The sequence below is a fragment of the Taudactylus pleione genome, unplaced genomic scaffold (assembly GCF_031769625.1).
Source record: "Taudactylus pleione unplaced genomic scaffold, aTauple2 ptg000518l, whole genome shotgun sequence".
Lineage (NCBI taxonomy): Eukaryota > Metazoa > Chordata > Amphibia > Anura > Myobatrachidae > Taudactylus > Taudactylus pleione.
In genome coordinates, this window is record NW_028284920.1 from 8,565,564 (window position 1) to 8,580,134 (window position 14,571).

A 14,571-nucleotide genomic window follows, 5' to 3' on the forward strand; every position below is an offset into this window, starting at 1 on the left:
ACTTTGAGTCCTTTTAGGAGAAAAGCGCTATATAAATAACATTATTATTATTTCAGTTTTACTCACCGATTCCCATTGACGGCAGCTGAAATTCTGCCTCTCAAAGCTCCCGGCATCCATGTTCAGCTCTGTCCATCCTTAGAAGGCGTGCAAGCGCATCCTAGCGAATGGGTCTGAATCAGGCCCCAAGTACAAACAACCTCCGCCATAAAGAAGATCCTAACACTCTCCCTGCTGAAGTCTCCGACAACAACATCCACTTACTCTTTCTTCTTTTTTTTCTGTTGGTTAAATAGATAAAGCATGTTATTCATCTGATGGAAGTATCTGAAACCTTCACAGCAGCTATCAGCATCCTGTGGTTTTGAGTCCCCATGTCTGTGCTTAGCTGGTCAAAGTTGGAAAGTAACTGACAAATTAGTCCTTTGGTACCTGTGTTCTGTTCTTGTACAGACAGCAGCTATTGTAGTGTTTTCTGGGAGAGGAAAGTGAATGTCAGCCTCTCTATGTTACTTACTGAGTTGTGGAGATAGACGAGTGTATTTACTAAGCCTTGGATGGAGATAAAGTGAACGGAGATAAAGTACCAACCAATCAGCTCCTAACTGTCATTTTTCAAACACAGCCTATGACGTGGCAGTTAGGAGCTAATTGGCTGGTACTTTATCTCTATTCACTTTATCTCCATCCAAAACTTAGTAAATAGACCCCAGAGAGCAGTGAATTTCTGTCATCCTTTCTCACTGTGCTAGGGAATTATGGATCACCAGGGTTGGGAAGAAGGGGGTTTGAAGCTTTAGCTGGTACACATTGGGATGTTTTCATGATTCATATTTGAACATTTCAATTTTGTGGTTGTTTAATTATAGATGATGATATTGGTGGGCACAAGCTTGATAAAAAAAATGAAAAACACGCTTGGGGCAGAAGATGTAATTACTTTGTATATAAACACCAGAAAACACCCGTCCTTCCCCTATGATACTCCTTTAATGGTACATACAGTACCCTGCTGATGTTGGCTTATTCCATATGTGTCAGTCTTTCACAGATAGAGGTGTCTATTCCTTGTTTCCTTCTTAGAAAAGTGTATTGGAGATATGGTTGCAGCTAGATACTCTTCTGCTACAGTACCCTGACATCACTCACCACGTGATCACCGTGCCCGAAGCATGGCGAGAGTACAATTCTTTACTATTGGTGGCCAGATACTAAAATTGAGACAAAAAACCAGCACTGCCAGGGCATAGAACCGCACTTTCGCCCTCATTCGGCGTCATATTTGGGTACTTTAGCTGAAGGTGAATTAGGATGTAGGGGGAGATGTATCAATCCTTCTAAATAGTGGAGACGTTGCCACTGAAACCAATCAGCTTCTATCTATCTTTGCATAGAATGCACTTGGCAAATGCTAGTTAGAAGCCGATTGGTTGCTGTGACCGACGTCTCCACTTGTCTACTTCTCCACTCTCTACATTTCCTCCATAGTTACAGATAAATAACACAGATCTTCAATTCTAATCATCAGGCTTTAAATAATGTAACAGAAAACAGCATTGATGGACTCCTGAGCCCCAGGTTACTTATAGTCCATTTCCTTCCTTGGTAACACCCAGTCATAATCATCTCACAAGTGCTAAATTAATAAGGACAGTAATAAAATGATGCCAATATTTATTAAATTAAAGCCTGCTGCAATACACCTAAAGCTGCCCGCTATCTACACATAATAAGGATCTGATGACATTCCGTCAATGATAATTGTAACTCTGCATTAACCATGTGTTATAGATCTGTGAGACAGGTATAAATATATATTGAATGAGAGACTGTCGGTGCTGACCATCTGAACTAAAAGGGTAATACGTATACTAAACCATTAATGTTAAAGTCAAGCTCTTCTTATTGCATAAACAAGTACATTCTTAGATCTGAAATATATGCTTTCTCTCTCAGTAAGTATTTTATCATTTTAATGGCTTGGCCTGTAGGGATGCTGTTGATTTGGAGTTTATGGCTGATATTTCATTATGGCAATATGTCGGCTCCCACACATTAATAAACACAAATGAGAATAAGCTTTTCTGCACATACTATAACAATCTATGGGTCTCTGTTTTGCTGAACTATTGATACATAAAGTGAGAATACATTTAATATAAATGTAATAATTTATATATCCTTTAGCTTTTGGCAGTGGTTATTTTCTAGCCTTTGGACAATTTCTGTTGGTCACACTGTGTAGCAGTTCTACACAGACAGAAGATTTTTTGGATGCTAACGACCTCTATTTTGCTTATGCAGAACACACAATAATTATACCTGTTTTTTTCAGAAGATTTTGAATTAAGTGAACCAAAAGCCAAAAGCAAATATATCAAATATATTTATTCCAATACTGCAAAAAGCAGGATTCTACAAGTGAATTTTCATAATAAGATCTGCACTTTGAAAATTATGTTTTGTTTTGTTTACATTGCCTTGAATACAGTGCATACTTATGGCTTGTGTAAGGATGATATGGGTAGCCAACGAGTCAAAACATTGTAAATGCTAGACAAGCTATTGTATTAAATGAGGAATCCCCTTTCTTAAGGGGGCCATACATCTGCGCCCAGAGGCGGTCTGGGCTGGGGGGCAGGGTGCCATCTGCCTTCCAGGCTAATCCAATTTTAATGATTTAGGGGAGGTGCCTGCTCCCCGGCCGCTCTGTACTGTAACATGAGTAAACCCTGGCTCTCAGTCAGGAGAGATCTGGCTGAGCAGCAGGGGCTAACAGAAAATGGCTTTCCCTATAGCAGGCTACTGAAAGATGGCTGTGATCGACCAATGGGGAGGCAGATTTACTTTACCAGGATCCCAATGGGCTGGAGAGGGCAAAAGGAGGCAGGGCTTATTGGGGAAAAGAAGAGGAATAGGTGAGTAAATTAGGTACACACTAGGTCGACGGGTCAGTGGTTTGGCCAACCTATCTGACGATTGGTCAGTGTATAAACACTTACCATTCATCTGCCCCATGTACTAGGCTTGACAGCTCAACTGGGTGCCCTGTTGAGCTGTCAATCATCACTGGATGCCTGCAGCATGTGTACAGCATACTTGCCTACAGGGGCTGGCTGGCAACTTTCAGCCTGGGGGACAAACAAAAGCAAGTGGCCCTGGCTTTTCTACCAGTACATTGTGATATACTCCGGAGCTTGGCCCCGTTAGCGTAATGCCTTCTCTCTCACACACACACACACAGCAGCCACCCATTCTCTCTCTCTCTCTCTCTCTCTCTCTCTCTCTCTATCTCTCACACACACATACACACACATACATACACACACCAGTCACCCATTGTCTGGGACACAAGGTAGTTTATCATATCTTGGTAAAAATGGAGCAGAGCAAGCTTAGGCGTCAGTCTAATATAAGAACCAGGGTCTTGGGACAATGGACCTGATTCAGGCTAGGGGTGTGCACCAGCCACTTTTCGTGTTTTGTGTTTTGGTTTTGGATCTGGATCTTTCTTCGTGTTTTGGATCTGGATTGGTTTTGCCAAAACCACCCTTCCATGTTTTGGGTTCAGGGTTTTGTGTTTTGGATCTGTATTTTTTTTTTTTAAATAATAAAAACAGCTAAAATCACAGAATGTGTTGGTTTTTCTGCTCCTATGCTATTATTAACCTCAATAACCTTAATTTCCACTCATTTCCAGTCTATTCTGAACACCTCACAATAGTGTTTTTATGTCCAAAAGGCTATGCTAAGCGACACGGGTGGGCGGCACAAACACGTGGCCCATCTAGGAGTGGCACTGCAGTGGCAGACAGGATGGCAGTTTGAAAAACTAGGCCCCAAACAGCACATAATGCAAAGAAAAAAAAGAGGTGCAAGATGGAATTGTCCTTGGGCCCTCCCACCCACCCTTATGTTGTATAAACAGGACATGCACACTTTAACAAACCAATCATTTCAGCGCCAGGGTCTGCCACACGACTGTGGCTGAAATGATTGGTTCGTTTGGGCCCCCACAAAACAAGCTGGCAATTAATCTGTCCCTGCACAAACTGGCTCTACGGAGGCAAGATGTCGTCCTCATCCTCCTCATCCACCGATTCCTCATCCTCTTCAGTGTTGTGTACATCCACATCCTCACAGACTATTAACTTGTCCCTGCTGGAATCCACCACCACAGGTCCCTCTGTACGTTCTGGAGGCTGGTCTCCCTGGAAGAGTTGGTAATTCATTTTTATGAACATCATCTTCTCCACATTTTGTGGAAGCAACCTCCTACACCTTTCGCTGACAAGGTTCCCGGCTGCACTAAACACTCTTTCGGAGTACACACTGGAGGGGGGCAACTCAGGTAAAATAGAGCCAGTTTGTACAGGGGCCTCCAAATTGCCTCTTTTTCCTGCCAGTACAGGTACGGACTGTCTGACATGCCTACTTGGATGCTGTCACCAATGTAATCCTCCACCATTCTGTCAATGGTGACAGTATCATATGCAGTGACAGTAGACATGTCAGAAATTGTTGCCAGGTCCTTCAGTCCTGGCCAAATGTCCAAACTTGGTCCTGCCTGCCCTGCATCACCGCCAGCAGGTTGCTTAGGATACCTAAGTTTTTTCCTGGCAGCCCCAGTTCCGGGAGAAAATGAAGAAGGAGCTGTTGATATGTCACTTTCCGCTTCAGCTGACAGTGTTTTCACCAGCAGGTCTTTGCACCTCTGCAGGCTTGTGTCGGCCGGAAAGAGAGACACCACATAGGCTTTAAACCTAGGATCAAGCACAGTGGCCAAAATGTAGTGGTCTGATTTCAACAGATTGACCACCCTCGAATCCTGGCAAAGCGAATGAAGGGCTTCATCCACAAGTCCCACATGCCGAGCGGAATCGCTCCGTCTTAGCTCCTCCTTCACTTTCTCCAGCTGCTTCTGCAAAAGCCTGATGAGGGGAATGACCTGACTCAAGCTGGCAGTGTCTGAACTGACTTCACGTGTGGCAAGTTCGAAGGGCTGGAGAACCTTGCACAACACGGAAATCATTCTCCACTGAACTTGAGTCAGGTGCATACCCCCTCCTTTACCTATGTCATAGGTGGATGTATAGGCTTGAATGGCCTTTTGCTGCTCCTCCATCCTCTGAAGCATATAGAGGGTTGAGTTCCACCGCGTCACAACCTCTTGCTTCAGGTGATGGCGGGGCAGGTTCAAGAGTGTCTGCTGGTGCTCCAGTCTTCGGCACGCAGTCGCTGAATGGCGAAAGTGGCCCGAAATTATTTCGGGCCACCCAAAGCGTCTCCTGCAAGCCCCTGTCGCTTTTCAGAAAATTCTGCACCACCAAGTTTATTGTGTGAGCAAAACATGGGACATGCTGGAATTTGCCCAGATGTAATGCCTGCACAATATTTGTGCCGTTGTCAGATATCACAAATCCCCAGGAGAGACTAAGTGGGGTAAGCCACTGGGCGATGATTTCCCTCAGTTTCTCTAAGAGGTTGTCGGCGGTGTGCCTCTTACTGAAACCAGTGATACACAGGGCCACCTTTTGAGAAAGTCACGTGAGCATGACGAAACGCGTTAAGGGCTTCTTGGACTTCTGACCTTTAGAGACACCGGAGTGTCTGGCCGCTCCAGCTACCTCTGCCGGCTTTTATTCATTGCACCTGTACAGTGGAGACAAGCGGATAACCTTGGTCCCTTATCGGAGACCACCCTGTCTACATCCAGGGAGACCGGAGTGTCTGGCTGTTCCAGCTACTATTGCCAGCTTTCCTGTCCTACACCTGTGCTGTGGAGATTAGCGGGAGACCTCTGGTCCCGCGAGCGGAGACCGCATCTGTTCACTTGGAACCACGTCATCTATCTGTCCCTTCTGGACCTACACCGGACTCCAGCACGGTTGATCCAACCTTCACTGATCTCCGAGGACACTCGGAGAGATCTAGTGCATCATTCTACAGTCGTTTGCTACTACACGCGCTTCATCTACAGCGCAGAATTTACAAGTCCGCGCTGTATACCGGGGATACACAGCTATACCTACACTCCAGGACTTATTCATCTAACTGTGAGTTGTTTCCTGTCCATTATCTACGGGACCATATACATTGAAGTTTGTGCCTGATGTAGGTACTATTTAAGTTCCATCTTTCTCACTGTGAGTATATACTCACCATTTTTACATTAAGGTGAACATTCTGTGTACCAATTGAGGAACTGTGCCCAATTAAAGGGAATATATTCTAACTTTCAACTGACTATGTTGTGCTAAGGGGGCCTATTACCTTCTAAAATATCCTCCATTATTTGCTTTTTTGTACTCATATACAGAGGTAAACTTACAGTGTGCATATTGAGGATTTGCACCCTTATTTAGGGATTATCTTCATATCCTAATAGACTCTGTTGTGCCAAGGAGGTCCACTTCTTAATTATAAGGAACATCCATCATTTCTTTATTTTTTTTTTATTTTTTTTTTAGTCACCAGCTGGTTTTTTCTTTTTTCTTTTTTAAAGAAACAATACATTGTTTCATGTCATGGTTTCATTTTGAATCTGTATATCTGTTTATTTGGATTCATTCTCAATACGTGTTCCTACTTATTTATTTTTATAGATCTTCTCTTACTTTATAACTAATTTTTACCACATATAATTTATTGTGCATTTTATACTTTGATATTCCACTTTGGAATCTATTAATAAACAGTGATCTATTATACATCAGCAGCGCAAGTCTTCTTTGTATTCATACACAGGGCCTCATTCAGAGGTGGTTGGAGGATGCAAGCGGTCGCTCAGAAACTGGGCGGCCGCTTGCATCCTGACCGCCAGCCTCTGTTTCGGTCGTTGTGACCATCGCGACCATCGGGGCTTACGACGAGACCCTAGGGTACGGTCTCACTTGTCGTAAGCCTCGGAGAGCTTCTGGCTCTGTCAGAGCCGGAAGCTCTCCACTGACATCACTAGTGATGTCAGTGGGGCCTCCCCCAAATGGTAGGCGTTCCCATGGGAACGCATTCGTTTGGGCTGCCAACCGGGGACACACTACCTCCATCAATTGTCTAAATCCCACTGCACTAATGGCGGATACCGGACGCACGTCTAACACCAACATAGCAGTCAAGGCCTCAGTAATACGTTTTGCTTCAGGATGACTGCTGTCGTACTTCATCCTCCTCGCTAAGGACTGTTGGAGGGTCAATTGTTTAGTAAAAGTAGCGGTGTCCCTACTTCCTCTCTGGGATGATGAACGACTCCCAGCAGCAGCAACAGCAGCAGCGGTAGCAGGAGGTGTAGCAATGCAGGATCCTCCGGAGGAATCCCAGATAGGAGAGTCAGTCATGCCAGTGACATGGCCTGCAGGACTACTTCCGATCTTGACTAAGGAGGAAATTGACGAGGAGGGAGTTGACGGTGTGGTTTGCTGGCGCTTGGATACAAAAGGACAATGGGATTTAGGTGTCCCTGGACTGCTTACGGTCTTAGCCAAAGTTTCTGAACTTGACAGTAACTTTTTATGAACGCGCTGTAGGTGACTTATAAGGGAGGATGTTCCTAGGTGGTTAACGTCCCTACCCCTACTTATTTCACCTTTACATATGGTACATATGGCAAGACAGTTGTTGTCCGGATTTGGATAGAAATATTGCCCAGGCATGACCGTGATGGGTTTTTTCATCCCACAGACAACAACTGTCTCCCCTGGAGCCTTATTTAAACAAACCACATCATCATCAGAATCCTCCTCGCCAACTTCCTCCTCAGTGCCAGCTACACCAGTATCCTCATCCTGTTGTACTTCAACAGTGACATCTTCAATTTGCATATCAGCAAGTGGACTATGGGTGCTCCTTTCAGCACTTGCAGGGGGCGTGCAAATGGTGGAAAGAGCCACCTCTTCCCGTCCAGTGCTGGGAAGGTCAGGCATCGCAACCGCCACCACACTTGGACTCTCCTTGGGGATTTGTGATATCTTCTTAGAACGCACAGTTCTTCGCTGTGCTTTTGCCAGCTTAACTCGTTTGATTTTTTTAGCGGGAGGAGGGCTTCCATCGTCATGTGAAACTGAACCACTAGTCATGAACATAGGGAAAGACCTTAGCCGTTCCTTGCCACTCTGTGTCGTAAATGGCATATTGGCAAGTTTACGGTTCTCTTCAGATGATTTAAATGTTTTTTTCAAGGTCATTTTCCTGAACTTTGTCATTTGGGATTGTATGTGCCCTCTACTATGACATTGGGCATCGGCCTTGGCAGACGACGTTGATGGCATGTTATCGTCTATGTCACGACTAGTGGCAGCAGCTTCTGCACTAGGAGGAAGTGGTTCTTGATCATTCCCTATTTTATTTTTATCGGAGAAAGTTTGGTCCTCCATTTATGTTATATTCATATATAAGTGCGGCTAAGGTGCACACAAACACAGAAAATAATTTTTTATTTTTGTTGGAGACTAGTGCACTTTGTGGGTTACACCACCCTTTAAGAAATGAGCCAGCCGGCCCTTTACTTATGGGACACAGGCGCACGCTTGGCGCTGCTCCTTTGTTGATGCACGTGCAGATACAGCCCACACAATTCACAAAGACAGAAAAAAAAGAAGAATTTTTTATTCTTTGTGGAGCGCACTTTGGGGGTTACACCACCCTTTAACAGACAGGTGCACGCTTGGCGCTACTGCTTTGAGGATGCACGTACAGTGCAGACAATTCACAAACACAGAAGAAAATGTTTTATTTTTGTTGTAGTGCACTTTGGGGGTTACACCACCCTTTAACAGACAGAAGCACGCTTGGCGCTGCTCTTTGGTTGATGCACGTGCAGCCACAGTGCAGACAATTCACAAACACAGAAAATATTTTTTTATTTTGTTTGGAGTGCACTTTGGGGGTTACAGCACCCTTTAATGGACAAGCCAGCCGGCACTTTACTTATGGGACACAGGCGCATGCTTGGCGCTGCTCCTTTGTTGATGCACGTGCAGCCACAGTGCACACAATTCACAAACACAGAAAATATTTTTTTATTTTGTATGGAGTGCACTTTGGGGGTTACAGCACCCTTTAACGGTCAAGCCAGCCAGCCCTTTACCTATGACACAGGCGCACGCTTGGCACTACTTTGTTGATGCACGTGCGGCTACTGCGCATACAATTCACAAACACAAAATAATATATTCTTTTATTTTGTTTGGAGTGCCCTTTGTGGGTTACAGCACCCTTTAACGGACAATCCAGCCGGCCCTTTACTTATGGGACACAGGCGCACGCTTGGCGCTGCTCCTTTGTTGATGCACGTGCAGCCACAGTGCACACAATTCACAAACACAGAAAATATTTTTTTATTTTGTTTGGAGTGCCCTTTGGGAGTTACAGCACCCTTTAACGGACAATCCAGCGGGCCCTTTACTTATGACACAGGCGCATGCTTGGCACTACTTTGTTGATGCACGTGCGGCTACTGTGCACACACTTCACAAACACAGAAAAAATATTTATTTTTTTTGCACTTGGGGGGAGCTCCCCTGATGGACAGAGCACCCCCTGGACAACACTACAGCACCCCTTTAGGACTGGGACACTGCACAGGACTTTGGAGTGGACACAGCCCCTATGGACAACTGACTGCACAACACAGTCCAGCCAGCCCCTATGGACTTTGGAGGAGTGGACACAGCCCCTATGGACAACAGCAGCACAGCACACCACAGCACAACACTACACTGCACTACACTACACTACACAGCCCAGCCAGCCCTAACTCCCACCCTCCCTCTTCACTGTCCACAGCTGAGTGAGAAAATGACGCCGACGCGGGTACCTTATATAGAATCCAAAACCTGCGAGACCCGGAAGGCAGGATGATGACGTTTTGCCTCGATTTCAGATCCGAGTGAGGGGAAAATTTGAGCCTGACTCGGATCGGCCTCGGATCGGGGGGGCTCGGGGGGGGTTCGGATTTCAGAAATCCGAACCCGCTCACCCCTAATTCAGACCCACTCGCAAGCAGCTCGCTCGATCGCGGCCGATATTTCCAATCTGCGCATGCGTATGCATCTCAATGCGTGTGCATGAACCACTGCAAGTGGTCTGGATGGGCTTGCTCGCCCAGCATGAACAACCTATCTGAATGAGTGAGAGGAGAGGTCGTTTGTGGGTGGTAACAGGGCACTAATAACGGGGGAGTGAAGGTGCGAACGCAGATGTGCCTGAGTGTTGCTACGTTGTTTCAGAGGCGTGCATAATTAAAAGGCAGCATCATAGTTCACGTCAATTGGTGGAATTTCACACTGAAGTGCTCGCAGTGCTTGCGGCAGGGTATGGTCAACCTCAAGCACTGTGATCGCAGTCGATGGTGCTCAATGTACTAATGGTTTTAGGTGCTTCCAGGAGATGACATACGCAAGTGGGCGTGTTAAGAATGGATGGTGGGCGTCTACATACACAAAGTGATCGCACTCCAAGACATAGTGGGTGTGCTTATGTCTTGCCTTGCGATCGCTTACCTTGCTGGGTGTGTGCCTGATTTGCATAAGCTGGAAGCGAGCAATCGAATCTATCGAGTGGGTCTGAATCAGGTCCAATAAGTATTTGAACTTTGACTGTGATGCCAATATCAGAATACTTAAGTTAAGGGCTCTTTCACATATAGTATATGCACTAGAAATATGGTTTAAAGCCTACATTCAAAGTATTTTTATTAATGCATTTAATATGCTTCTCATGCACTTTTTTTTATTTTACCAAGCAAATGGAATGTATTTGTAGCATATGTTAACTGATAAGAAAGGTGTATACCTGTATTTTTAATTTGTGTTTGTTTTGATTTTTTTTTAAAAATAGAAAAAAACATACCCAGATATTAAAAAGCAGTAAGAATAAGGGTGCATACTGCATACACACCAGGACGATATTAGCACGATTGAGCTGATTTCGCTAAATCGGAAGGACAAATCGGGCATACTGTGCAGTGTGTATATGCTCGTTTTGTGTGCTCCCGCAGACGCATGCAATATCATATGATTTGCTGTGCTGCAGTCAATCACACAGTATCGTATGTGATGCAGTATATATTAATGAAGGACGGAACAGTGATTGTTCCATCGTTCATTAAATCTTTTAAGTGTGTACCGGCCTGCAATCATGCGATGTCTAGGGTGAAGGCAAATCGCTCTGAACATCGGCACGATTGCTGGTCATTTAAGTGTGTACCCAGCCTAAGACCTCCACCAGACCTCAGAGTTATAGTCCTGCCAAGGGTGATTTTAGACCTAACCAGACTCCTGCCACCTGCAGTCTCTGGCTCTGCTTGTCATCTATTGCAGTTAGCTGCCCTATGATTGGTGGGTAGCTCCATCCACCAATCAGTATGTGAGTACCTGTTAATGTGTATGACACAGGACCAGCCTGGGGTGCAAATGCCACAAATCAGAAGGATAGGACAGCAAATCAGAAAGCTAAGACATGGCGGGCGGGGGAGATTCCCGGCTATGGAGCATTACCTCTCCTCGGCGCCCCCCTCCTCGGTGTGCCCGGAGTAATTAAAGGGCCAATGGTGCCCACCTCACGAGCGGTCCATACGGGCAGTTCTGCCACCTAAGCCCACAGCAGGAATATGGCTGCCGATCCTCCCTCAAACGCGGACCGCGGCTCCCACTCTCCTCTCCTCCCACTGCATCGTCCAGCCTCAGCACTGCCTACGACGTGATGTAATGACGTCACGTCGCTCCTTACCAGCATGGGGCCATCCATTACATACAAATGCAGTGCAGCTTGTGTCACAGTGCAGCAGCGGCCCTAGTGCTGCACTATTGTACCGGGCCAGGAAGCAGATGGCACCCTGCCCTCCGGAGCATTGCGCCACTGCTTGCCTACTTTTTAAAATGTATTTCAGGGAGATTTTGAATGCAACACCTATAAACGGCAATAAAGTGGATGTGTACTGCTACATCTGAGAGGTGTGCCGTAAAATCTATTTACATCCAAATGTAAATGAGCCCCAAGGCAGTTGGTAAGATCTATTTGTTGATGAAAACACACTGATACTTTTCAGAAAATGCATGTAGCCATATGGATCATTGTGCCTTATTATTATAACCAAACCAATGCAGATAAATGATACTAATAATCCCTTTTCAATGTACAGTATATATCTGTTTTTATTTATAACAGCTACATAATGGGGGTAAGGTGTAATCAGGGAGATTGCTAGACTCTTCAGGAAGTCAGGGAGATTGCTACTATTTCAGGGAGTCTCCCTGACAATCAGGGAGAGTTGGCAAGTATGGTGTATGGGCAATTGGTGGGTCGCCCGTACACACTGGCAGATGACCAATATATCTTTAAGATATATCGGCCATCTGCTGTGTTGCACAGCAGAATGGATATGTCTGTGAATGACATAATTCACAGACATACCTGCTTTACACACCCGGCGATGCACTATAGATGGATTCAGTATGATATACCGCCGGCCAACAGCGGCATCTCCGCAGCACTGAAAATCTCAATCTTCCCCAGGTAAGTATTCTCTAACCTATTCTACCCCCTACCCCTTACCCTCCCTTAGGGGTACCTAACCCTAACCTCCCCATTAAGTGCCTAACCCTACTCTCCCCTCTAAGTGCCTAAACCTAACACCCCCTTCCCTGCCGCCTAAACCTAAGTCCCCTGGGGGGGGGTGCTTAACCCTAACCTCCCTCCCGGGGGTGCCTAACCCTAACCCCCCTTCCCCTAGCCTAAACCTAACCTCCCCAGGGGGTGCCTAACCCAAAGTGCCCCCCCGGGAACCCTAAACCTAACCCTCCCCCCCGCAGCTGTCCGCACCTGCCGCCCGGCTTACCTTCCATCGGTAAGCCAATTGTCGGTTTCCCGTCATAGGGAAAATGACAGGTGTTGGGATTTCAACGCCTGTCATTTAACCCTTGCCGAGATTATACAGACGAGAAGCCGGCGGTCGGGATTCCGTCCATCGGCTTCCCGACTGTTTCCCCTATAGATATATTGCCCCTTCCATTGAACGGGCGATTTATCTATCAGTGTGTATCCAACTTAAGGGGAACTACAGTACTGTATGGCATAATAGGGATAAGTTACATAATGTGGATAAGGGGAGCTAAAGCACTGTGTGACATAATGTAGATAAGAGGAACTACAGTACTGTGTGGCATAATGTGAAGGGGAACTACAGTACAGTGTGGCATAATATGGAAAAGGTGAGCCCCAGTACTGTGTGGAATAATGTGGATAAGGGGAGCTACAGAACTATGCGGCATAATATGAATAAGAGGCACTACTGTGTGGCATAATGTGTAGAAGGGAGATTACTGTGTGGTACAACATGTATAAGGGGAACTACTTTGTGGCTTAATGTGGATAAGGGGAACTACTGTGTGGCATAATGTAGAAAAGGGGAACTACTGTGTGGTGTAATCGGAATAAGGGGTTCTACTGTATGGCATAATGTGTATTAAGGGTGCTACTATTGTGTGGCATAGTTTGTATAAGGTGTACTACTGTTAGGGCCAAAACTAGGATTTCTGTCACCTGGGGCAAGGTAGTAATTTGGCGCCCCCACCCAGTAAGGTGACACCAGGGTCACCCTCAGCAGCACAGTAAGGTTACATCAGGGTACCCCCTACAGCACAGTAAGGTGACATCAGCCCCCCCCCAGCAGCACAGTAAGGTGACATCAGGATCCCCCCCAGCAACACAGTAAGGTGACATGTGGTCCCCCCCCAGCAGCACAGTAACAGTAAGGGAAGAAACCTCATTACCTGCTGCTGCAAGGCACAGTAATGTCTTCCCTCCACTGCTGCTGCTGGTTAGTTACTGGCCCTGCTCACTTAACAGTCACTGGGAAGTTGCAGCCAGCAAATAGACAGTGATACTTCGTATCTGTGGAACTCAGGAGGCAGAGCTTGGTGAAATGCACAACGTGGGAACAGAGAGCAGGCAGGTTACATAAACGGAGGGAGGGCTCAGGAGGAAGGCAGGGGGTGAGTACATGGGACGGGGCAAAGAAGGAAGGCAGGGGGCAGGGCTCAGGAGAAAGATGGGGGAACAGAGGACAGGGATCTGAAGGAAGGCAGGGGCCGAGCATCGGAGGAAGGGCAGAGTACAGGGACAGAAAACAGTTATTTGGAAGAAGGAAGTAAGTTATGCACTAGTGGACCGCAGAATGCTTGGACAGAGGGAATAAAGGGGGCAGGGAGGCAGATAGGCTGGTATGGGGCTTGAGTGGAAGGCAGGAGGCAGAGACATAGAATGGGGCTCGGGAAGACGTAACTGTCAGATGGCCAGTATGGCCATGTCTCCAACTATCTCCTTTGCACCCACCAAATCTGACACCCAGTCCATGTCCCCCCCTAGCCCCCCCTAGATGCCCAGCTACTGTGTGGCATAATGTGGATAAGGGGAACTACTGTGTGGCGTATTTTGTGTATAAGGGATACTACTTTGTGGCAATTGTGGGCACTACTGTGTGGCATAACGTGAATTGTGGGAACTACTGTGTTGCATTATGTGAGCAAGGGGCACTACTGTGTAATGTAATGTGTGTTTTGTACAGCATTTTAATTT